The sequence below is a fragment of the Trichosurus vulpecula genome, chromosome 2 (assembly GCF_011100635.1).
Source record: "Trichosurus vulpecula isolate mTriVul1 chromosome 2, mTriVul1.pri, whole genome shotgun sequence".
Lineage (NCBI taxonomy): Eukaryota > Metazoa > Chordata > Mammalia > Diprotodontia > Phalangeridae > Trichosurus > Trichosurus vulpecula.
The window spans coordinates 412,422,586-412,449,274 of NC_050574.1; the positions used below are offsets into that span (position 1 = coordinate 412,422,586).

Below are 26,689 nucleotides of genomic sequence, written 5' to 3' on the forward strand. Positions count from 1 at the left end.
TTATTTCATGTGATTGGGGCATGTGAGAGGGACAATGCTGACTGAGGGGCCCACCTCACCCAGAAAAGGGTGCCGCAGTAGTTCACTGGCTGTGGCTCTCTGGGCTGGGTCCTGCACCAGTAGTCCATCCGGGAAGCCCTTCAGGGAGGGAGAAACCTTGAGGAGGTTTTTCAGCTTAGGGGGCAGATTGTCCTGAATCATCTGCATGGCATTCACGGGCAGTTCATTTAAATAAAGGGGCTCCCCATTTACCATCGCTATTACCATTACTCCCAGGGTAGGCAAAAGATGAGCTTGGAAGCCATTGAGTAAGGGGTGTCCACCGGGGACTTCCTCCTGGGTACCTCTTTGTTAACTTGGGTTCAGAGCTTCACCCTCCAGTCTTAGGTCAGCAGGATTGAGTGGCTCTTCATATCCTGGTGATTTACACCCCAGTAACAGAGTACAGACAGAGCCATCAGGACAGCAGAGCACATGGTAACAATTTGCTCCTCATTCATCCTGGTATGAGTGGCAGTGTCCATGAGGGCTCCCCCTTTCAAGAATTCCACGACCACCCGGAGCTCATCCCCAACCGCGTTGCTGCTGTACATCTCTACCACTTTCTCATACTCATAGTCTCCCAATATGACCGTCTCATTAAAGAGAAGTTCTTGTTACCGGTGCTTCCAAAGGTCCATCTTCACAGCAACCAGTTAGCCTCCTTCAAACAGTAGAGATACACAAAACACCAGTGGAACTGTCGCCAATCTTGACGTCATCCAGTAGGAGAGGGGTGGTGGTGCTAGAATTGACCACAAGGTGCAATGCATCTCAGAACTATTCATGGGACACCCTGGCAAGTGGCGTCTGGATGGGCACATGGCTGGCAGACCAGGCTGAAAGGGGATGGGGAAGGACATGAGTGGCCAGCTGGGCTTCTGAGGCATGTTGGCTCAACCCACCTTGAGCAGGGGCAGGCTTTGGGCCCCAGGTAGCATGGGGCAGTGGCCTGGAGAAGGAGTGTGGAGGGAGGCCTCCTGAGGAGGGACCAGTAGGGATAGGATTATGGGACTCTTTTTGGGGCCCTGGGACACTTTATGGGATGGTCTGTGTAAGCACAAGATATATGGCCTTCCAGCCAATGACTTCACCCTACCTCCTGGACCTGGGGATGGTGGGGTCCGGACATTAGACACCAACAGGGTTTGTTTGTCCCTGGGTGGCTGGGGCCTCCTTGGCTGGCCCAAAAATCCCTTCCCTGATGACTTGGGCCTCTTCTCCATCTCTGCTGCTGCCACCATGGGCCCCATGACCAACTGCTCAACTCTGACCCTCTAAAAAACCCCTGTCCCCTAATGCTGGGTCTCCTCCTGGACCTGGGCATGACCCCCCAGTCCCCTTGGCCTCAGTCAGCCCATTCAATTGATGAGATGGGATTGGAGAACCTGGCAGGGTCTGGGGATGGCTATTGTGCAGTTGAAGGGAGTAGGATTGGGTTACAGAAGTGTTCTCAAACTCACCCAACAGTGGTGAGAGGGCTCCATCCTTTGAGCCCTTGTTTTCCTGAATGATGGTCTTATGGGCCCTATGCTGGAGGTGGTGATGCAGGTAGGCTCAATGAGGAATCTGGGCTGCTGGGCCCACTCTGTGATGAGCCCTTGCCACTGAAATGTGAGCCTGAGGACTTCTGCTCCTGCTGGTCAAAGCCCAAGTGCATTTGGGGGCTTGGAGCTAGATGGCCCTGATCTCCAGCCTCTGTTTATTCCTCCCAAACACGGTATGTGGACCATTGTTGCCTCCTCCCAGATGCCAGGCCTTGCTCCCCAGCTAAGGTCACTGTCTCTCCTGGGGCTCAGTTGTCCCTCAGGTCACCCAGGCCAGAGAGGTTACCTCCACGAATGAATCCTGCAGCAACAGGCCCAGACTTTTTTTATGTATTGGTCAACTTGGCTGATTTTTTTCTTCGTATTTTTCTTTCCCTTTTTTTAAACTTAAAAATACCTTTTATTATGGGGAAGGGGGAGAGAGTGAACATTCATACATATTTGCATATGCCAGGCACCATGCAAAGCACTTTACAAACATTGCCTCATCTGATCCTCACAACAATTCTGCAAGGTAGACGGTGTTAGAACCATTTTGTAGTTAAGGATACAGGCAAATGGGGTCAAGAGACTTGCCCACAGTCACACATCTAACAAATATCTGAGGCTGGAGTTGGACTCAGGTTTTCCTGCCTCTAGGCCCAGTACTCTAACCATTGTACCGCCTTGCTGCTCAGTGACTCTCTGGGAAGTGGGAAGGGGAGGAAGATTGGGAAAAATTTTAGTGATATAAAAATTTATAAAAAGTTTATTTTAAAAAAGAAAATAAGTAGAATTCTAACAGTATTTAAATTCTATAACCAGAAAGGCACACAAAGGATAAATGAAAAAAAAATTGCATGGATAAGCCTTCATGTATAGTAGGGTATCTGTGCAGGTTGATAGCATAAAGGAAAAAAAAACCAACTAAACCCTCTCGCATGTCCCCCAGCCTTGGAAAATGTTCATTGCATGTCCTTTCCAGCAGCTCCCTTTCTCCTCCCTGTGGGCATAACCTATTTTCTCATTACTTAGAGTATTTTCTTTGACTTTACTCCTACTAAACAAAACTAAGGAATACCTGTGGAAAAAGGGCCAATAAACTAAGGCAATTATGATTTTAAAGGAAATAAATTTAAAACCCCTTGACAGAAGTCTGGGAAGGGAAACTAAAGACATCCTCAGTTGGCAGTAAGCAGGTTGCTCCAGGTTGGGATGGCCAGAAACCGTCCACAGATGTGCAGGATGAATGAGCTGAAGCAGCTCAAACTTGAAGTGCCCTCTGGTGGTGTGGGTAAATGTTGTTACTCTAACCAGCTGTTCCAGACACCACCCCCTTCCTTATGACCAAAATGAAACCTTGGTTTCACATTGTGTGGGCACTGGTGCTTTACATGAAAAGGAGCAGTGAATTTAGACTGAGTCACTACTATAGATCCCTTAACATAGTCATAATCTCTGACTGGTTCCTTCTGCCACTGCTCCCAAATTTTATTGATCAGTTGAGATATGCCTTGTGTTTTCACTCACCTAGATGTGAAGCAGGCATACAACCTAGTACACAGTCTTCAGGTGGACAAAGAGAAATCTCAGGCCTTGCTCAGATAATCTGACTACTTCTGACATCATTTGGACTCTGCACACCAATTCATAGGATCATGAGTACATAGCAGTTTATAAGTAGTTAATAAGTGTCTATTGAATGTATTTAGGGCCCCTAGAAGGGGCCTCAGGGGTCATCTGGTTGAACTTCCTCATTTTACACAAGGACACTGAGGTACAGAGAGGTGAAAAAAACCTGCCCAAATTCACACAGGAGGAGAGTGAAGATTTGAACCCAGTGCTTCTAATTCCAAATGCAGTGCTCTTCTGACTGCATAATGCCATGAATCTTCTAATATTTATGAGATTCAGGAATAGTCATGTACCTCAAGGATATTCTTATATATACCATGGACTAAAGGCAACAATACACTTAAGTGTTGCTGCACAAAGTTAGAAAAATGCCCTTTTGGGATGACAGACTCACTCACAAATATACTGTCACGTTCTGGCTTTGTATGTACCCTCACCAGTGACTATTGGGGTCTTGAAAGTATATGAGATAGCTAACACTTGCCATTACTTTGCTGTCACAACTTCCAAATATTGATACTATATGGGGGTTTACACAGGGAACTGCGTCTGTATAACCTCTCAAGTCATTACTCAGCCAGGGAATGCCTGTCTCATTCTAGAACCCAGTATTCCCTTGTATATCCCCAACTCAAGTCATATTCACTGACTCCGAATACAGAATCACGTCTCAGAGTTCCAAGTTGCACCCTCAAATTGCTCAAGGATGCACAACCAAACAACACCACCCCCATCACTCTCTCTAACCCACACCACTAATACAGTTAAACACTACACTCTCTCTGCTTCCTCATAATCATATCACTAATGACCCTCTTGACTTCCTCATTGTCACTCAAACCAAACATTAGTTCTCTGTCTTCTGCACACTCAGATTATATCCCACCACAAACACTAGAGGCTGGCTTCCTAATATGCTTATTCCATATCCTGATACTCTTTTTTTCTTTTTTTTATTTAATATACTTATTTCTCAGCATTGATTTTCACTTTTGAAGTACAAATTTTCTCCCCATTTCTATCCTCCCCCCCCACTCCAAGATGGCATATATTCTGGTTGCTCTGTTCCTCAGTCAGCCCTCCCTTCTGTCACCCCACTCCCCTCCCACCCCCTTTTCCCTTTCTTTCTTGTAGGGCAAGATAAATTTCTATGCCCCATTGCCTGTGTATCTTATTTCCTAGTTTCATGCAAAAACTTTTTTTTGTTTTTGAACATCTGTTTTTAAAACTTTGAGTTCCAACTTCTCTCCCCTCTTCCCTTCCTACCCACCTTCCCTAGGAAGGCAAGCAATTCAACATAGATCACACATGTATTGTTATGTAAAACACTTCCACAATGCTCATGTTGTGAAAGGCTAACTATATTTCCTTCCATCCTATCCTGTCCCCCTTTATTGAATTTTCTCCCTTGACCCTGTCCCTTTTCAAAAGTGTTTGCTTTTGATTACCTCCTTCCCCTATCTGCCCTCCCTTCTATCATCCCCCTTTTTTTATCCCCTCCCCCCTACTTTCCTGTGGGTTAAGATGCCCAATTGAGTGTGTATGTTATTCCCTCCTCAAGTTGAATCCAATGAGAGTAAGATTCACTCATTCCCCCTCACCTGCCCCCTCTTCCCTTCCAACAGTATTGCTTTTTCCTACCACTTTTATGTGGGATAATTTACCCCATTCTAACTCTCCCTTTCTCCCTCTCTTAATATATTCCTGTCTCACCCCTTAAATTTATTTCATTTTTTTAGACATCATCCCTTCATATTCAACTCACCCTGCACCCTCTGTCTGAAGGGAATATGTACATTCCCTTCAACTTCCCTAATACTGAGAAAGGTCTCATGAATTGCACAAATCATCTTTCCATGTAGGAATGTAAACAAAACAGTTCAACTTTAGTAAGTCCCTTATGAATTCTCTTTCTTGTTCACCTTTTCATGCTTGTCTTGATTCTTGTATTTGAAAGTCAAATTTTCTCTTCAGCCCTGATCTTTTCATTGAGAAAGCTTTAGAGTCCTCTATTTTATTGAAAATCTATATTTTGCCTTGGAGCACAATACTCAGTTTTGCTCGGTAGGTGATTCTCGGTTTTAATCCTAGCTCCTTTGACCTCTGAAATATCATATTCCAAGCCCTTTGATCCCTTAATGTAGAAGCTGCTAGGTCTTGTGTTATCCTGACTGTGTTTCCGCAATATTCAAATTGTTTCTTTCTGACTGCTTGCAGTATTTTCTCCTTGACCTGGAAACTCTGGTATTTGGCAATAATATTCTTAGGAGTTTTCTTTTTGGGATCTTTTTCAAGAGGCGATCAGTGGATTCTTTCAATTTCTATTTTACCCTCTGGTTCTAGAATATCAGGGCAGTTTTCCTTGATAATTTCTTGAAACATGATGTCTAGGCTCTTTTTTTGATCATGGCTTTCAGGTAGTCCAATGATTTTTAAATTATCTCCCCTGGATCTATTTTTCAGGTCAGTGGTTTTTCCAATGAGATATTTCACATTGTCTTCCATTTTTTCATTCCTTTGGCTCTCTTTTATAATATCTTGATTTCTCATCAAGTCACTAGCCTCCACTTGCTCCAATTTAATTTTTAAGGTGGTATTTTTTTCAGTGGTCTTTTGAACCTCCTTTTCCATTTGGCTAATTCTGCCTTTCAAGGCGGTCTTCTCCTCATTGGCTTTTTGGAGCTCTTTTGACATTTGGGTTAGTCTATTCTTTAGGGTGTTATTTCCTTCAGTATTTTTTGGGTCTTCTTTAGCAAGTGGTTGATTTGTTTTTCATGGTTTTCTTGCATCACTCTCATTTCTTTTCCCAATTTTTCCTCTACTTCTCTTACTGGCTTTTCCAAATCATTTTTGAGCTCTTCCATGGCCTGAGACCAATTCATATTTTTCTTGGAAGCTTTTGATGTAGGCTCTTTGACTCTGTTGATTTCTTCTGGTTGTATGTTTTGATCTTCTTTGTCTCCAAAAAAGGAATCTAGAGTTTGAGTTTGAATCTGAGTTTGAGTCTGAGTTTGTTTTCGCTGCCTGTTCATGTTCCATGTTTTCTCTTCTTAATTTTTAAAAAAAAATATTAGATGGGGTAGCTCTTTAGGAAAGAAAAAGAGGCTACAGAAGGAAATTTAGATGATAAAAAAATAAAAAAAATTTATATTAAAAAGAAATTAAGATTAAAAAACAAAAAGACAGCAATAAAATTTTAATTTAGTGATTAAAAAGTGAAAAAAATCAAAGAGACACAAATTAAAACAATTTTGAGGTACTACTTTGCATGCAAGAAATTGGCCAAAATAGTGTAAAGCTACTAATGTCAATGATTGGAATGGAAAATGCGTAGAGAAACAGACAAACTCCTTCATTGCTAATGGAATCAGAAATTGTAGAAACTTTCTGGAGAGCAATCTGATAGTACACAATAAAAGTAACAAAAATAATTACATCCTTTGACCCAGAAGTTACATTGTTCAGAATATGGTCTCTTATTTGATTTTTGAATTCCTTTTAAAGTTCTTCCAAGAACTCTTTTTGAGCTTGCGACCATTTGATTTACACTCTGGGGTAGGAGTGGCTCTTTTTTTTACTGAGCTATCTTCCTCTGAATATGAACCTAGATCTTCTATTATTATGGTTGTTTTTTCCCCTTTATTTACTCACTTTTACTTTTATTTTTAGTTAGTTTACTATTATAATCAAATTTTAATCCCAAGTTGTGGGTAATGTTGCCCTAGGCCTCAAGTACTCCTTACTGTTATTTTTTGAAATCTGTCCAGGTGCTCAACCTCAGGGACTCCTCTCCTAAGCCACAGTCAGGGTCCCTAGCCATGATGTCCCTAAAACGTTCTTGCTCCCTATGGGTACTGCACTCACCAGGCTGGTGCTCATTCCTTTTTACCCACAGCCAGAGCCTGGTAGCACTTCTGGTCAGCACCTGGGCCTGGCTTCTGGAAACATCAGGTGATGGTGCTGTGGGTCCTTCAATATTCTCCCCCTCAGCGGTCTGCTGTTCCTTCATGAAAATCTGTGAGGTAAAATTCCAAGATGTGAAAGTTGCTGAGGCGAAATTTCTTGAGGCCTAATCTATTCCCTGACAGAGCTGCTCCAGGGACTTCTGTTTGTTGACACAGTGGAGTATGCCTCTAGGTATCTACCTTTCTCTCAGGCCATACCTCAGCTCCTGGAGGCTCTGTCTTTTCTGAGAAGTCATCTGAGCCCTCATAGTAAACAGAAGAAAATCCTACCTCTTTTTTGTTTGTTTTGTGTGTATTCAGTCATTTTTTAGTCATGTCCAACTCAAGTAATCTTAGGAAGACAACTGCTTTACCCCTTTATTTTTGCTGCTCTACATTCATTTTGTTGTGATTTTCTGTCTCTGGAGGAAATCTGGAGAGCTTGGAAATTTCTGACCTACTTCATCATCTTCCCAGAATGCTCTGGTTTGCTCTGACAATGTTAACAAGAACCAAAGAAGGGACATCTATTCACAGATTTTCTTACCATTATTATATATAACTGCAAAGTACACAAAACTGGAAGCGATTTGAATGTCCAACAATCGGGAAATGGTGAAATATTTTATTGTACATTAATGTTATGGAATAATTTAACGCCATTGAGACCAACAAATGGGGAAAAATGAAGAAATCTGGAAAATCTTTCTGGAATAAAGCAAAAGGAAAAAAGAAGAACTAGAAGACCGGAGCACATGCTTATTGTAATTACATAAGAGGAAAAAAGTAAGTGAGAATGAATATGGATGGGAATGATGGGAACTTACAAGCCATGACCAGAAAAGTTATGCTATTTAATACACCAAAATTAGTTCATTTAAATAGGAATGATGATGAAGCAAGTTTGTAAAAAAGTATACTGAACCAACCACTTCATCTCTTCATAACTAATCCTACTCAAGATACACTTAAAATTTTCCAGAGATAAAGCAACTTAATACCAAATTGCCACACACCTCTGGAGGCTAAACTCTTAATCATGCTCAAACTCCACGTGTTCTTTCAGCTCTCCACAAGGTGGCAGCATAAGCTCGAACAATATCCAAAAGGAAGGGAAGGGAATTTAAGTTTTCTTCTCAAAAGTGATTCTTTGTGACTTTTCTCCAGCAATCATTGTTATTAAAATCATTAAAGTAGGTGACTTATAATCAAGGGTTAGATGTGATGTCCACATTTGGTTTAAGATAAAAACAAACAAGGGCAGCTGGGTGTCTGAGTGGACAGAATGCCTCTACTGCAATCAGAAAGATGAGTCTTCTGAATTCACATCTGGCCGTAGACACTGGGTGATCCTGGGTAAATCATTGAACCCTGTTTGCCTCATTTTCCTCATCTGTAAAATGAACCGGAGAAGGAAATGGTGAACACTTTCAGTATCTCTGCCAAGGAAACCCCAGATGGGGTCACAGAGAGTAGGACATGACTGAAAAATGACTGAACACACACAAAACAAAAAAGTAGAATTTTCTTCTGTTTACCATGAGGGCTCAGATGCCTCTTCAAACCTAAATGACCTTGGCAGAGTTGACTGCCAGTGGTTGTCACTAAGTCTTAAAGGTCTTAAAAGTAAACAAAAGGAAATAACTCAACATCCTAAATAAATTGCAGAAAGGGAGGGAAAAAGAATATATAAGGGATGCCAAGAAGCCTTATGTTATGGACATTTGTGATTTTCTGTTTTAGACTGTGTGTAGGAGTGGGAATAAGGGATGCTGGGTTTCCTAGGCATTTTGTATAGTCCTTAGATCAGTGGTTCTTAATCCTTTTTCATCCCGTACCTATTTGGCAGTCTGATGAATCTATGGACTCCACAGAATAATGTTTTTAAATCCATAGCATAAAATACATGCCAATTATACTGAAATATATTTATCAAAGTATTTTTGAAAAAAACAAGTTCATAGACTCCACTGCCCTCAACATCCCGTTAAGAACCACTATTATATATATATATATATATATATGTATATATATATATATATGTATATATAGTATAATAAATATCGATTGACAATAGTATATGTGTATGAGGCCTCTAATCCCTCTTGTGGTATGTACATAGTGCCTGGCATATAGAAAGCATCTAATAAATGCTTTATCTATCTATCTTTTACATTTATCTATCTACATATGTGGGACAGCTAGGTGGCACAGTGGATAGAGTGCCTTGAGGGGCCTGGAATAAGGAAGACTCATCTTCCTGAGTTCAAATTCGGCCTCAGACACTTACTAGCTGTTTGAATCTGGGCAAGTTACTTAATCCTCTTTGCCTCAGATTCCGGTCTGTAAAATGAGTTGGAGAAGAAAATGGCGAACCATTTCAGTATCTTTGCCAAGAAAACCCTAAATGGGGTCATTAAGAGTCAGACATGACTGAAAACAAATCAACAACAATCTACCTGTCTGTCTGTCTGTCTGTCTCTGAACCTGTGTCTATCCTTTCACTCCCTCACCTGCACCTGAAACATTCACTTTTCTATTCATTAAATTCCTTCTCTTCCTTCAAAGGACAAAGCTCACATAGCTCAGACACCACCTTTTCAATGAAGCCCTACCTGGTTCTTTCCCCACCATAAAATCATCTCTCTTCTTATTTCTTAGAGCACTTTATCTACATCTAGATTCTTCCTTTGTCCTGAACATATTTTACATTGTATCATACTTATTTGTGTGTCTATCACATATTCCTTTAGATTTTTTAGAAAGTGGAGGGCAGACTGTGTCTCAATTCTTATTTCTAATCCCCAGAATGTAGCGTAATATCCTTTACACAGTAGGTACTTAATAAATATTTGTTGCTTTGAACTGGAAGTAAGAAGAAAAGGGAGGTAGATAGAGAATGAAGGAACAAAAAAGAAAAAAGAAAGTATGGTGTTATGTAAAATGACTATTATTGTTTCAGATTTATTCGGTGGCAAAGGTGACTTAGAGGGTCTGCTTATTCTGTTTCTAAAGAATGCAATATCACTCCTAGGTCTATATCTCTGAAGACATCCTGAAAAAAGGGGAAAGACCTCTTTGTACAAAAATATTTATAGCATCTCTTTTTGTGGTGGCTAAGAACTGGAAACCGAAGGAATGCCCATCAATTAGGGAATGGCTAAACAAGCTGTGGCATATGATTCTAATGGAATATTATTGTTCTATAAGAAATGACAAGCAGGATGATTTCAGAAAAACCTGGAAAGACTTACATGAACTGATACAACATGAAGTGAATGGAATTAGAAGACCGTTGTACACAGTAACAGCAATTTCGTTTGATGAAGAATTGTGAACTTAGCTATTCTTAGCAATACAATGACCCAAGGCAATCCCCAAGGACTAAAGATGAAGCATACTATACGCCTCCAGAGAAAGAACTGATATTGTTTAAATACAGACTGAAGCATGTAATTTTTCACTTTCATTCTTTTTGTACAAAATGACTGATAAGGAAATATTTTACATGATTGCACATGTATAACCTACATCTGACTCCTTACCATCTAAGGAGGGGGGGAGGAGAGAGGGAAGGAAAGAAGGAGGAAAGGATAGAATTTGGAACTCAAAACTTAAAAAAACCCCAAATGTTAAAAATTGTTTCAACATGCAATTGGGGGAAAAATAAAACATATATTAAAAAATTTAGGGGCAGCTAGGTGGCGCAGTGAGTAGAGCACCAGCCCTGGAGTCAGGAAGACCGGAGTTCAAATCTGGCCTCAGACACTTGACACATGTACTAGCTGTGTGACCTTGGGTAAGTCACTTAACCCCAATTGCCCTGCCAAAAAGCAAAAAAAGGTTTAAAAAACAATTATATTCTAAAAAAAGAATTGATCATGCAACCAAGTATTTATTTAAGATTGACTTGGTTCCTAGTCGTATGTTACCACTTCTCTGGAGTAGAAAAGTACAACCAATTTCATTAGTTAAAACTACATTTAAACTTGTACAACTTTCTTTATTCTACCGGGTATATGGAAGAGTTCATTTTGGTTGTTGTTTGTTAAGATCAGACTTTTTTTAAAAAAGGAATAAATTGAAATTGAAATCCTGATATACTAACCATCAGTCCCCTTAGGGACTCATTTCACATTTCACATTCTCACATTCATAATAATTTACTGAAAGTCTCCTGATCAGTGTAGAATCAAATAAAAAATTCAGTCTCCATATCTCCCACTTCCAACCATTACAATGAAGTATAGATAGAATGTGGTACTTGAAGTCATGAAGACCTGAGTGAATATTCTGCCTCCTCCATGTTTACTAGCTGTTCAACCCTGAGTAAATGTGAGGAATGATTAAAATTTTTGTTTCCACAGAAATTATGTAATACATGACTTTTGAAATCTAGGGGATCCTTATGTACCAGACAGTCTTTTGACTTGCAGCAAATGCAGGAAAATAAACTGATCGTGAAGAAAGTAGTGGAGGAGATACTGATTAAACATTTTCACTCATCAGGCTAATCAGTGTACCTGAGAGCAACATTCTATCCTTTGTTCTCTAAGTAAACCCAGGAGTTGCCTCTTTTTTTGCCAACAATAAGGACCAGATGAAGCTCAGAGCATTTCTCTGCCTATGACTATTAAAGGTGAGGCCTGGGACACTATCAATATAGATTAGTACTAGATTATCTTTTAGTAGAAGAAGGAAATTGAGAGATATAATGGAGAAATTTGCCTCCATAAGTTCAGAATAACAATCAGCAGAATGGGAGACATAATGAACAAGTTATATCTCACACAGACAATAACAGGCAAAGCAAGGATCCAACTGGTTTTATCTCCTTTTGAGGTTAGTAGTCAGCTAAATAGAGTAAAAGTTAAGTGTTGCTTGGAATGCTCCAGTGTAAATAAGGTTATAAGTATTAACTTCTCCTCCTCTAGGAGGAGTAAAGGTTCATTTTAATGGTATAATAACAGTTCAGGAGGAAAAGCCAGCGACCTGAACTTCAAAACAAATATAAACCGACCAAATCACAATTCATAGTTACCAAAGAACCAATGGGTCTGGGTTAGCAAGGCTGGGGGCAGTTGCTACGGCTTGCCCAGAGTCCCACGCCACTCTTCCAGTGACTGAGAGCCCCCAAACAAAACATCTGTGTTTCTTCAAAGCCGGGGGCTCTTAACAAGGCTGCCCAGGGTCTCCACATCAACACTCCTCCAGTGAGTGAGAGCCCCAGATACAATGCTAACCTTTGAGTTTTTATACGCTGTTCAGGGCCCCAAGGATTTACACCTAAAGAGCAAAAGGGTGTGAGCCTGGGGCTTAGCACCTAGTTAGCAAAAGGGTGTGGGCCTGGGGCTTTGCACCTAGTAAGGCTTAATCAAAGGCATTTGATTACTTTAGCATTTCTAAAAAAGAAAACGTAAAAAAAATCTCACCTTAATTACCAATACAAATAGTCATACAAAGCATGTAGCAGGAGGGGGAAACATATCAAGGGGAACTGTGTAGTAGGCATATCAGAAAGTTGTACACCCTGTGTTACCCAGCCAGTGGGGAAATAGGGGAGGGACTTTACAGTTGGGCATAGGTTTTGAAGGCTTGCTTTTGTTTCTATAGGGTATGTCTATTTGATGAGACTCCTACCATGGCAGTCCTGTAATAAACTTAACTTTTATCTTCACTCCTCCTGAGCCTGAATGAGTTATTCCTTACACTAATAACTAGTACTTACGTATCTCTTTAAGGCTTGAAAAGTACTTTTACATATCTTATTTTACATAATCCTCACAACTGTGTGAAGTGGGTGCTGTCTTACAGATGAGGAAACTGAGGCTCAAAATGTTAAGTGTCTTGCCCAGGGTCACACAGCTGACTCAGTGTTTGGAATTTAGGTCTCCTGTCACCGAATCTCTTAGAACCTCAGTTTCCTCATATGTAAATAGGGATGATAATACCTATAAAATTAGCATTACAGGATTAATGTGAGACTCAAATGAGATAATGTATGCTAAGTGCTTTTTACACTTTAAAGTGCTACATAAATGTCAGATGTTATTATCGTCCATCCACAATATTCTTCCTTTCTCCTCTTCACCAAAGCGGGTATGAATTCACCCCCAACCTCCAAACTCCATCTCAAAAATTGACCAAGGCAAGAGACTAAACAATGAAACACTCCAAGGATGATTTTTCAAAGCTTCAAAGCATCTTAGAAGCGCTAAATTACTGTATCTTTACTATAACAATATTTTAATTTGGGTTTTTTCTCTTCAGCTTGAAACAAATAACTGCAGCTCTCAATCTATGTTCCTATGAACAGTTTTACTTTTCTGGATCCTTAAGTAAGTTTGGGTGGGGGGTGAGGGGAATGGTCTTCGAAGTTTTTGAGTTGCTTACAGGTAGGTGGATGTAATTGGAAAGTAGTTAAAATGTCCAAATGATTCTCCTCTCCTCCCTTTTTTTGTGAAAGGAACAAAATTGTTCAGCCTTCACAAGGCAGACCCTCTCCTGAAATGACTATCTGTGTTGGTAGGTAAACAAAATGGGCTCTTAGCATTCCGTTCAACCAAGTGCCCTTGAAGAGTTTGGCCTTTGTTTCCTTGATTAGATTGAGAGTCCTTGGTGACCTCCTTGCCTCAGGGGAGGGCCTAGTTTACACATGAGTTTGAGTGCCACGTTTGGGACATCAGAGGCTTTTAGACCACGTGGGTTTAAGTCGCCTCTTTGTGATGATTTTAGGTCACGTGGGTGAGTCGCATGTGTGACTCACCCTTGACCCCGAAAAAGATATAAAACCAGGGGTTGGCTTTCTCTTTCTCAGAGCTCTTACCCACAGCAGTGGTGGCGTGCGTGACTCTGGGCCAGCCCTTGTTATGAGCTCCCAGGCTGAACTTAGATGTTGGTAACTATGAATTGTATTTGGTCTGTCTGTCAACGTCTGTAATTTGTTTGTATTTTGCTCTGAAATTCAGGGTGCTGGCTTTTTCCCCTAAACTAAGTGAATGGTATTTGTATGCTGAATTAAAGTAAGCTTGTTAACCCCTTAACGTTGCTTTCCTTAGTAAAGCAGATCAAAAGGACCTGGGCTTTTGCAGCATGTTGGGAGCATGCTTGTTGTTGGGCTTGTGCTGGTCTTTCACTCCCACAACAGCTGCTAGTTGGATTGCTGAAACACTATTTGGTCTCCAAAAACAAAGGTGATCTTACATCTACCTGCTAGATATTGGATTGGCCTCTGGGGATGGTATGCTACTAGAAGGGAAACAGAAGCTGTTTATTCAGAAAGGTAAGGTCATTGTTGGATTTTCCTCCCTCCAGTCCTATGCCCTTTACCCACTATACTGTAGAGCCTTGAAAATCCCTCTCTGGACTTCCCCTTGATATACACTTTGAGCAGAAGCAGGTTGGGAGAGAGGAAAAGGAATCTGTTAGTTCAATCTATAAGTTGTCCTTTTCCTGAGTGGATGCCAAAATTTTCTGTAAAGGGAAAGTGGCTACTAAGTCTTTGAAAAATCATTTATTGCATGTAACAAGATATTCTTCCTTTATAATGAACAAAGCAGCTGGCTTCCAAAATAAAATCTGATGATCTGGTCCTGATTATATACAGATGGCTTATTTGCTTTGTGGGTTATCTGTTATAGAACATTCTCTCCATGCTGGCTTTCTTTTGCTACCAGGATTTCTCATCATTCTCTTCTATTGCCTAGACAATATATGTTGGCTCAACAAATGTCAACTGATTTTAATGTGGAGACAAGCAAAACAAAAGTGAGAAGAGAAACCTGCTTTCAAAAAGCACAACCACACAGTCCATTTCAAAATCAAATATTAAAGATTTTGGGATCATCAAGAGTTCTGTATTACTGATGCCACTGTTGCCTTCCATTTGTTTGCAGGGGATAATGGAAGCATCTTAGAACTCTGCTTTCCCTGTTCATTCTCTCCTCTCTACAATTCATTTTCCACACATATCTGACATAGTAATCTTCCTTACGCATAGATCTGTTCATATGACTTGTCCATTAAAAATGTTTCAGTAGCTCACTATTGCTTGTCAAGTAATGGCTAACCTGACACTCGAGGCCTTCCACATTCTGATACCAACAGATGTTTCAATTGAATTCAACAAATTTTATTCAATATTCACTAAACAGCTATAAGGTCTTCCACCAATGGTTTCTCTGATGGCTTATCATGACATGGAAATGGATTTAGACTTTCAAAGCTTAAGCCAGTGAAGAGATCTGGCTTATTCCCATGTTGGAGTAGTCCCTGGGACAGGTGGTATCTGCTGCCCAAGAACTGGCCTAGCTAATTCCAGAAGACTCGTCTCCCAGAGATCATGAATATTTTGACCATGGTGAATTGTGAAACCAAAATGGGTAATGGTCTTCAGTTCTGTGTGAGGTGCACAGTTTTTAGAATGTCTCAAAAGATTAACTGTTGAGTCTACAAATCTGAGATGCTTGTCCAACAAAGTTGATTAACTACTGGAAGAAAACCCACATTAACATTTTTACTACAGATGAAACTAAAATATATAAGGAATATACATTATGTATATGTATATATATGTGTATAAAAGCATATGGGTGTTAATACATAAATATATCTAATGCACATATATACATACATATATGTTCTATATAGATATAACAATACAAATTAATATGAATGGTAGAAGGCACAGCGACTGAAGTAGAATGTAGCACTTAAATTAAACTTCAAAGTAATCCAAGGATTCTAAGAAAGTGGAGGTAAGGAGGGAATGTAGTCCAAGAATAGGAACAGCCTGTATAAAGACATGGAGGCAGGAGATGGCAGGTCGTGCAGAGGAAGTGGGAAGTACGTCAATTTGGCTAGACCATAGTGCAAGAGTGAGGAACCTGTGGCCTTGAGGTCACATGTGGGCCTCTAGGTCCTCTAGTGCAGCCCTTTAACTGAATCTAAACTTCACGGAACAAATCAAAGGTTAGCATTTGAGGACCTAGAGGGCTACATGTGGCCTTGAGGCTGCAGGTTCCCCACCCCTGCATAGTGTATGTGGAATAATATGCCTAAAAAATCAGGCTGGAGTCATTTTGTGAAAGGTTCTAAAAGCCAATTCCAACAGAAGTTTGTATTTTGTCTTAGAGTCAACAGAGAGTCATTAGAGCTTCTTGATCAGGGGAGTGTCATGATGAAACCTCTGCTTTAGGAATACCCATTTGGTAGCCATATGAAGGAAGAATTAGAAGGGAGAAACTTTAGGCAAAAAGTCCACTTAGAGGACTATTACAACAGTACAGTCAAGAGGAGATGAGGGTATGACATAGGGTAGTGATTGTGTAAGAAGACAGAAACGGATGTGAGATGTGTTAGGAGAAAATCAAGAAAACCTGGCAACTGATTAGATATGGGGAATGAAGGAGGGGGAGGAGTAGAGGATGACTGTTGGAAACCTAGGTGGTTGGAAGGATGGTAGTGTCCTTAGCACAAGTAGGGAAATTCAGAAGAAGGGATGCTTGGGTGGGTGAGGTGGGGCAGGAATGTAATGAGTTTCATTTTGGCATGTCGAGTTGAATTGCCTGCGGGACATTCAGCTGTAAATGTCCAGCAGGGAATTGGTGATGTGAAACCAGGCCTAAGGAAAGGCTGAATATGTGGATCTAAGAGTCATCTGCTTAGAAATGATATGGAAGATGATGAGTTTACTGAGAGTCTATATATAGTCTATATATAGAAAAGGCCCAAGTCAGATTTTTGTGTAATGGCTCCATTGAGCGAACACTACATCAATGATGATGTAGCAAAGAATACTAAGGAAGGATGGCCAGACATATAAGAGAACTTGGAGCAAGTAGTGTCATAAAAACCCAGGGAGGAGAGAGTACACAGGAGGAAAGGTCCTCAATGGTGTCAAATACTGCAGAGATGACAGAAAGAATAAGGAGCAAGAAAAGGCCATTAGATTTGGTAACTGAGATTTTTTCATTGGTATACTTGGAGAGAGGAATTTCACTTAAGTGATGAGGTTGAAACAATATCGTATGTGTTGAGAGGAAAAGGGAAGGTGTAGACAATGAATGTAGATGACTTTTTCTAGAATCATAGGACACTCTATTATAAGATCATGTACCTAGAGCTGGGAGTTTAAGAAAAGTAATAGTAAGATAGCTTGAGGGAATGCTAGAGCCAAGTGAAATATTTTAAAGAATCTGGGGAGTCATAGGCATGATTATAGTAAAATGTTGACTAGTTTGAACAGTGGTCAAAATTAATACTATGTTAGGAGAAAGGATGAAGAAGAGAAGATACTTCATGTATTTACAGAAGCTCCATACCTGGTTAAACAAAGTGTTTGGACTGAAAATGGAAACAATAAAAATGAAGACATTGACTGATTTTTGCCATTTCCTAGAATTATAGAATTTCAGAGTTTGGAAGGTGCTTCAGTGGCCTCAGTAATCCAACTTGGGCCTGATCAGTAATCTTTTTTTACAATATCCCAAGCAAACAGTCATTATAGATTTTTCTTAAATGTGAGTGGGTAACCCATTATCTCTTGAGATAGCCTATTCCATTTTTGGATGTGTCTAAGAAAAGTTTTTCTCTGCATCAAGTTAAATCTTCCATTTTGTATTACCTCGCCATTGCTCCTAGTTCTATCACTTGGAGCCAAGAGCATAACCCTCATTTGTGTTATGACCCTTCAGATACTTCAAAGATAGTGCTCATGTCCACACTCTTTCCTCTCCAAGCTAAACATCCTCAGCTCCTTTTACTGATCCTTTTTTTTGGTCATAGTCTTAAGGCTCCTTGCCCCCATAATCACTCTCCTCTGTCTACTCTTTTCTGTATGCTCCCTAGTTTGTATAAGCCCTTTTGAAAGTGGAGGACCCAGCACTGAACACAATATTCTGGATGTGGCATTATCAGGAGGGAAGAGAACAGAACTATCAGTCCCATGTTATGCTTCTCTTAAAGTAGCCTAAGATCAGATAAACTTGTATGGGTCCAGTTAGTCATTCCTGATTCACTGAATTTATAGTTTATTAAAACCCCCAATCTCTTCTACACCAACTGTTATTTATTCATGCCTCTCCATTCTTTTATGTATGAAATTGATTTTTTTAACACAACTGTAGGACTTTACAATTAAACCTATTAAATTTCATCTTATTAATTATGTTCTAGCCATCTTTTGGGATCCTTATATTTTATGCAACATTGTGTCATCCATAAATTTGATAAAAATTAATCTGTGCCTTCATCCAAGTCAGTGATGAAAATGCCTAACAGAACAGGGCCAAGGGCAGATCCCTGAAGTGCTACTAGTGGCTTACAAGTTAGCATTAACTTCTTAGTGACTGCTTTGGAGGCCAGGCCATAGGTCTGATTTAACTGATATAAAACAATTGTCACAAAAACAGAAGCCAAAAAAGCATGAAAGTTGCCTTAGCCAACAAATGTTTTGCCTATTTGTCAAGCAGAGGCCAAACAAAGTTCAAGTAAAAGATCACTTACAAAACATTACAAAGGAAGTTGGCAGATTATAAACAGTATGACCTCACAAATTAACAACAAAAATCAATAAGGTGAGAAGAATCTGCAGAAAGCCACATAATCCTGAGAATCCTTGTAGATGAAATCGTAAGAGAGGACAGATGTGAAATCAAACAGTCCTATCTCTGTTTCCTTAGCAATCCAGTGTCATCACTAACAGACAATGTAACCCACATTGTATGAGATGTAACTCATCACTGTATGAGAAAATAGAACTGGCATTTAATAAGACGGAATTGGGGGAAAGCTCCTGGCCCCAACCAAATTCTCTTAACAATACTGTTCCAATGGCTCTGTGATCTTATCAATGTAGGTACTTTCTGAAGTCATGCAGATCAATGAGAGGCAGTGGGGTAGAATTTTGGACTTGGAGTCAGGAAGTCCTGGGTTCAAATATTTATTAGGCATGTGACCCTGGACAGAGCTCCCAGCCTGTCTGAGCCTCAGTTTTATCATCTGTAAAATAGGGACTTACCTCATGGGATCATTATGAGAATCAAATGAAATAATGCATATGTATATGATGTTAGCCAATAAACATTTATTAAGTGCCTAATTATGTAGCATAAGAAAAGCAAAAACTGAGTGTTACAAGGGTTCAAAGGAAAAGGGGGCACACAAAATTTTGTAGAATCTGGAATGGTTTCATGAAGAAGGCAGTATTTGAGATGGTCTTTGAAAGGACTAGAAGATTCATAGAGGTAGAGTTTTGGAAACAGGGCATTCCAGGCTGAGGGACCAGAACAAGATGTAAAAGTGAGAAATCTAGTGAAGGAGTCTAGTCCAGTTTTAGTTCATTTTGGAGAGCAAGAAAATAAAGTTGGTTGATTGGATGGTATAGTCATAGGCGTTATGGAGTTCAAACGAGATAAGGGATGTAAATCACTATGCAAACATTAAAGTGCTACATAAATGCCAGCTGTTGCTGTTATTATTATTAGCCTACAGTCAACAGACCTCTAGTCTGGTGAGGACTTAATTCCCTCTGTCTTCTACTGAACTGCTGAGCTCAAGCAATACAGGGGTATGCTGGTAAATATTTAACAACTAGGATCTCCAGAGTTTTTTTAAAGTATGCACACACTTTTATGTTTAATCTGCATTTTAATACTTTCTTAAGTCTAGAAATCAGTAAAACAATGCATCAAACCCTGATATGTAGCAATTTCAGATTACTGAAGTATAAATGTTCACACCGAAAATTTAACAATAGCCCATTGGAGCTGACTCCAGCATACTGCTGCCTATGTGTAACATCTCAGTAGTTCATAGGGGTTTGGGTTCTTTGATAGGCTTCTAGCCATTGTAGTTTCCAATCCACAGCCTACTCTTAATTTTCCATGACCTAATCTAGAGCAGGCTATCTTGTCCAAACACTTAATTTCATAAATGAGAAAACTGGAGCTTGGAAAGGTTAGAAATGACAGAGAGGGAGGATTCTGGGAAGATGGCAGAGTAGGTCAGAAAATTTTTGGCTCTCCAAATTTCCATCCACAAAAAAAGACAGAACATTGCCTGAGAAGGAATGTAGAGCAGCAGAAATAAATAAAAGTTGGGATGAAGCAGTTGTCCTAAGCTCAGCATGAAAGAACATTGACAGATGAAAACGGTGAGTAGACAAACGGATGTGAAATGTAATAAATTTGCCAATGTTTCTGTACTAATCCAATTTCATCTCGAAAAAAATACCACAATCAATGATAAGTTATGTGAAGTAAAAATATTACTTAAGGTGAAGTCAGAAAGAGCAACTTGACCTGATCAAATGCACAGTGAAGAAATTGGTGCTGGAGGGCGGGGGTGGGAGGGAGGTGACACTATCATGGAAAGAAGTTATCTCAAAAAAGGAAAATACCAAATGAACAGACAAAAAAATTCTAACCTCTGAAACTCAGTTTCCTTATCTGTAAAATGAGGAAGGCAGTTGGACTGGTTGTCCTCTGAGGCCCCTTCCATCCTTAAATCTACGATCCTATAATCTGAATACCCAGAAATGTGATCAAAGAAAATTCAATAACTACCAGTCTATATATTTCTCTTCTTTCAAGCTTTTAAAACCCTTTTCTTTTTTCTTACTAATTCAACAAAGAAGAACATGTCGATTAACAAGGAAAAACACAAAAGAGGAGTGGATATAAAACCATATGCAGTATATGAATTTCTGTTGCTGAGCATTTGGAGTTTTTTAAAGTGTCTATTTAACACAAGAACTAAACAGCTCTGCTAGTATGTGTTCCCTTCTGAACACCAATTTCTTCACTGTGTGTTTATTTAATCAGGTCAAGTTGCTCTTCCTGACTTCATCTTAAGTAATATTTTTACTCCATATAACTTATCGTTGACTGGGGTATTAGGGTCCATATGTGGTGGTTCATTTTTCATTCAACATGAAGTTGGATTAGTATAGAAACACTGGTAGATTTATTTCACTTCATGTCTATTTGTCTACCCACCAGTTTCATCTGTGAATGTTCTTTGCTATTTCTAAATTGCTTAATTTAGCCTTTTTTCTTTCATTTCTCCTTTGAAAAAAATCATTCTCATTACCTACCAACTCTTCCCCTCCCTCACTCCACCCTAATGGACCAATATAATCAAGCAAAACAAACACATTGACTATTGCTTTAAATATGTGGTTCTTTCTACAGCTCTAGTGTATTACTTCACAAAAGGCAGGATGCATGCTTCATTATTAGTCTTCTAGAGACCTCATCACATTGATCAGAATTCTGGTCATTATTGGGTTTTTTATTATTTTTATTTAAACATTATGTATTTATTGAAATATTTAAACACATTTATTTAAATATATTTATATATAAATTTTATATTTATTATAATATAATGTAATAATTATTATAAATTTTACATTATTATTATTTTGGTCATCATGTGAATTGTTCATTTTGCTTTGCATCAGTTGAAACCAGCATTCCTTGGTTTCTCTGAACCTATCACATTCATCGTTTCTTAAATCACATCCTTCTACTGCATTGTCACAAGGTTTGAACAGAGCATGGGCAAAGTGGTCTTTAGTGCTTTTGGCCACCTACATGTGCAACCCAGCCCTGGGACAAATTGCAGACACCACATGGTATCTCAATGCCGAGGGAGCCTGGGGCTTCGAGGTGATGAGGCAGGTTTTTTACTGGCCACTGAGCTTGAAAGTCCAATGATTCAGAAGACATTTATAAAGAAATGACTCTACCCCAAGTCCTTTTCTTCCCTTCTGGTTGTGGATTCCATCAGATCTATGGACAAGAGCACATGACAAATAAAGGACAAATCTTGCCTAGGCAACCATGGGCCTGGATTTGGACTACTTTTTTTTGTTCTTTCTCAATCTTAGGCGAATGAGTATCTCTCCTGAGACAGATGTATTCAGGCTTGTGAGTTTGAAAGATCCAGAAGTCTTTTTGGCTAGAAATAATTGGCAAATAATTTGTAACTCAAAATCTTGTAGAAGTGAATGTTGAAAACTAAAAATAAATAATCTTAAAAAAACCATTAGAAAGAGAATTTGTTCACTGCTTTACATAATTCGAATTATAGACCATTGGGGGGAAGTACACCTCTAGCCAGAATGATGACCCCAAATCTACAAACTAGAAAACAGCAAACACATAAGATCCCAAACATTGAGTATTGGACTATGAGGGAAGATATCCCAATGCTGTATCCAGGAACACTTGGTTCAGCAGGATATAATTTATATTTTTTAGAGGACTTTTGGTTGGATAGAAAAGAAATATGAAAAATCTCCACTGGAATATGTATGAGAATCCTTAAGAATCATTTTGGATTTACCTAAATCAGGATTAGCAGCTCAAGGAATACATGTATTGGCTGGAGTGACAGATTTTAATTATCAAGGAGAAAGTATTGTGACATTCCAAAATTTAGGTGAAGAACCTATACAGTTTTGTAAAAATGATAGAATAGTTCAAGTGATCATTATTCCTTGTGAAACAATACCCCTTGTGAAAAATGACCCTCCTTCCAAAATAACTAGCAGAGGAACTGAAGGATTTGGTTCTACTGACAGAATTGGGAGCTAAAGTATGGGTAAAGCAGAAGCTGGACAATGTTCCAAAGGATGCAGAAATTATAGTACATGGGAAAGATAATACTGTAACCGTTGTTTATTCAAAAGAAGTTGATTACCAAATTGTACCCTTAACTCATGCATTCTACCATGAATGAGACTATGATAGTGGATTCATGGACTCCAGAAGCATGCTTGACCCTATATCTATCCTGTTTCTGGTTATCGTCTCCTTGCTTCTTTTTGGCTTTTTGTCTGTTGAACTTGTTTGCTAGATTTGTTTCCTTCAGACTTAGTACCCTCTACTTGCAGATGCCTGATCACTTAAGCCAGATGTCATCCCCTGATGTTACCCTCTTTCCCCCATTGTGATGTGTTCCCCCCTGGACCTGGCATCAAGCAAGCTCTGGATGTCACCTAAAGAACTGCCTTCTTGAATGGGATTCTTGACCTCTTGGGGCAGAGACAGCTCTACGTCCAATTTCAGCAAGAAGTAGCTATGGAAGATAAGACCTTTGCCCTTAACCCCAAGATTTTGAGCCCCATTTGGTCAAGGGGGAAATGATGATATTGTTTTGTGTGCTTATTTTGTGTTATCCCTCTTATATTGATGTAAAGTTCTGTTGAGGCCAGTTGCCCTATTGATTGCCCCACTGGCCTATGTAACAGATAAGAAAGATCTTGGGGTCAAATGTATTAATAATGTATTTTTGCTTAATTTGAAGATCTTCCCCATCCATTAATAGGTCCATGTGACCTGCTTAAGTCAAATGGAAGCCTAATTCCCATATGGTGAGAGGGGCTTGCTGAACAAGTGGAACAGGAAAGGGTGGGGCAGGAAGGAAGTGAAGTCAGAGCAGTTAGAGCAGAAGGAGAAAGAGAGGGTTGCAGGCAAGCAGCTAGTTGTGTTTGTTTGTGGGAAGGTCCCAGCAGGGGTGGGGGGAAGGCTTGGGAATGGAGTTCTCCCTGTAGTGATAATGTATTTTAACTTCTTTGTTGCTATGATGGAATCGGTTTACTGGTGTTGAGATTTGGCTTTCCTGTCTGAATAAATGTTTGGCTTCTGTCTTCTATATGGAAAGTGTGTTATATTTTGTGATTCAGAACCATGCCAGCATGTTCATTGGTTTTTTCTCTCTTTATAAATTTCACATGGGGGGGGCAGAGCCAAGATGGCGGGTGGAAATCAGGGACTTGCTTAAGCTCCCCCACCCCAACCCCAGTCCCTCCAAACATCTATAAAAACGGCTCTGAAGAAATTCTAGAGCTGCAGAACCCACAAAATAGTAGAGGGAAGCAGGGCTCCAGCCCAGGACATCCTCGATGGTTGCTGGGAAGGGTCTATCGCATGGAGCTGGGAGCTGAGCAGAGCTACAGCTGCAGACTAATCCAAATAGCAAAAGAGCTCCAAAAAGCCAATGAGGAGAAGAATACTTTGAAAGGCAGAATTAGCCAAATGGAAATGGAGGTCCAAAAGACCACTGAAGAAAATACCACCTTAAAAATTAGATTGGAGAAGTGGAAGCTAGTGACTTTATGAGAAATCAGGATATTATAAAACAGAACCAAAGGAATGAAAAAATGGAAGACAATGTGAAATATCTCATTGGAAAAACCACTGACTTGGAAAATAGATGCAGAGAGATAATTTAAAAATTATTGGACTACCTGAAAGCCATGATCAAAAACAGAGCCTAGATATCATCTTTCAAGACATTATCAAGGAGAACTGCCCTGATATTCTAGATCCAGAGGGTAAAATAGGAATTGAAAGAATCTACCAATTGCCTCCTGAAAAAGATCCCAAAATGAAAATTCCTAGGAATATTGTTACCAAATTCCAGACCTCCCAGATCAAGGAGAAAATGCTGCAAGCAGCCAGAAAGAAACAATTTGAGTATTGTGGAACTACAATCAGGATAACACAAGATCTAGCAGCTTCTACATTAAGGGATCGAAGGGCTTGGATATTCCGGAGGTCAATGGAGCTAGGATTAAAACCAAGAATCACCTACTCAGCAAAACTGAGTATAATATTCCAAGGCAAAATATGGATTTTTAATAAAATAGAGGACTTTCAAGTTCTCTCAGTGAAAAGACCAGAGCTGAACAGAGAATTTGACTTTCAAACACAGGAATCAAGAGAAGCATGAAAAGGTAAACAAAAAAGAGAAATCATAAGGGACTTACTAAAGTTGAACTGTTTTGTTTACATTACATGGAAAGATGATGTATGTAATTCATGAGACCTCAGTATTAGGGTAGCTGAAGGGAATATACAGTTCTTCAAAATCATGAATTCTGCCTTTATGTTAAGAGACTGGACTGGAAATGTGAAAGAATGGCCTCCTCTCCCTTCACCCCAGGGTGGGAATCTATTAAGAGGGAACAGTAATTCTCTTCACAAAGGAGGTTGGACACCAGGCTAGCTCAGTCATCACTAAATGATAAGTTTGTTACAATCTGAATTTTGAGGGAGCACACTGCGGGGTAACCCCACATGGAGGTTTGACAAACCTGGAAGGATGAGCAAAAAGGCAGGTGACAGAGAGCAGTGTAAAGCAGAAAAGAAGTCATCTGAATGTGGAGGGTGAATGGTGTGATGCTAAGCCAAACTCCAAGTTCTGTCTCTACCCACAGATCTTCAGCTTTGAAAATGAAAAATAAAGATCTTTTGTAGCTCTGAAAATAACCTAGTGTTTGAATTGTTCTAAGTCCCAGAGTCCAAAGCCTCCTTCCTTACTCCTGTCTTCAGGCCCTTCAACCTCAAAGTTGTCCCTACAACCAGCCCCCAGCCCCCAGGTGTCCCTACTTGGGGACTGTCCTCCGAGCTGCTTGTGCTTGGACCCTAAATTCCAACAGCCTCTGCTTGGGTGCCTGTGCCTGAACCCCAATTCCAAAACACATCCAGTTCTCATAAACACATCCTGTTCCCAAAACATACTCTCTCTCAGGCTGTTTCTATCTAGCTAAAGGAATGCCTGCCCCAACTCATCTCTGCTTCTTCCTTCCTAAGCAGCTATGCACAACTATAGACTGATTTCCGGATGCTGACAACCAACTGTACACTGAGTCATAACCATATTTACTATTCACTGACCTTTCCAACACGTATCTTAGAGATAGTACTTTGTCTAACAATACACTAGATGAGAAACTATTCCCTTTAGCCCTGACCGATAGTGAACTTATTGACATTTCACAGTAAAGACCACACCCCTAGTCATCCCCCTGTGGGCTATTTCCTAGAGAACTCTGGATAAAAAGCCTGCACAGTAGATACTAAATGTGCATGTTCCTTGAAGAACCAGTCCTTGCGAAGGCCATAAACCACTCCCTAATACCACTCCCAAACACCTGACATGTTCCGCCCCCCATCCCCTATTAGCTTCTATCGAGATTCCCCCTGCACCTCTCTATGGTTGCAGGTTCCCTAAGAACTCTTGGCCGCTGAAAAAGGGGAATAAATCTTTGTCTCCTTGACTTAAAGACTGCTTGGGTCCACCAATTCATTCCAGGTGGCCCCTTCCTTGGAACGTTGGTTTGGGTTCCCTGCATCCCTGGGTTTCTTCTCCCTCTCTTCACCCCCTCCCCCAAACCTTCCCCACATCCACACATGGACTGGGCTTCGCCCGCCATCCCCTCCTGAGCCCCCAAGTGCTTTCAGGTTCCAGGGCACTGGGGGTAGGCACTGGGGGTGGGCGTGGGGGTGGGGCTTGCACGGGCAGCTCGATGCGCTTTCTCACCAAGGCCTTCGCTGGGAGTCTCGGGCAGCCCAAGGGAGAGGACCCTGCCGTGGCTCCAGGACAGAGCCCACAGGGCGCTAGGTCGGGCTGTCCCGTCCTCCCAACACCCCACCGCCCCACCCCGTTGCTAGGATCCAAAAACGGGTCTGAGAGGGGAGGCCGTTGGGGGCCGGTTGGGGTGGGAGGAGGGGAGAGAGCTCTATACTTCAT

General features: G+C 40.3%; 1 pseudogene; it reads right to left on the reverse strand.

Moving 5' to 3' along the window:
• Nucleotides 1–26,689, reverse strand: LOC118837275 (annotated as a pseudogene).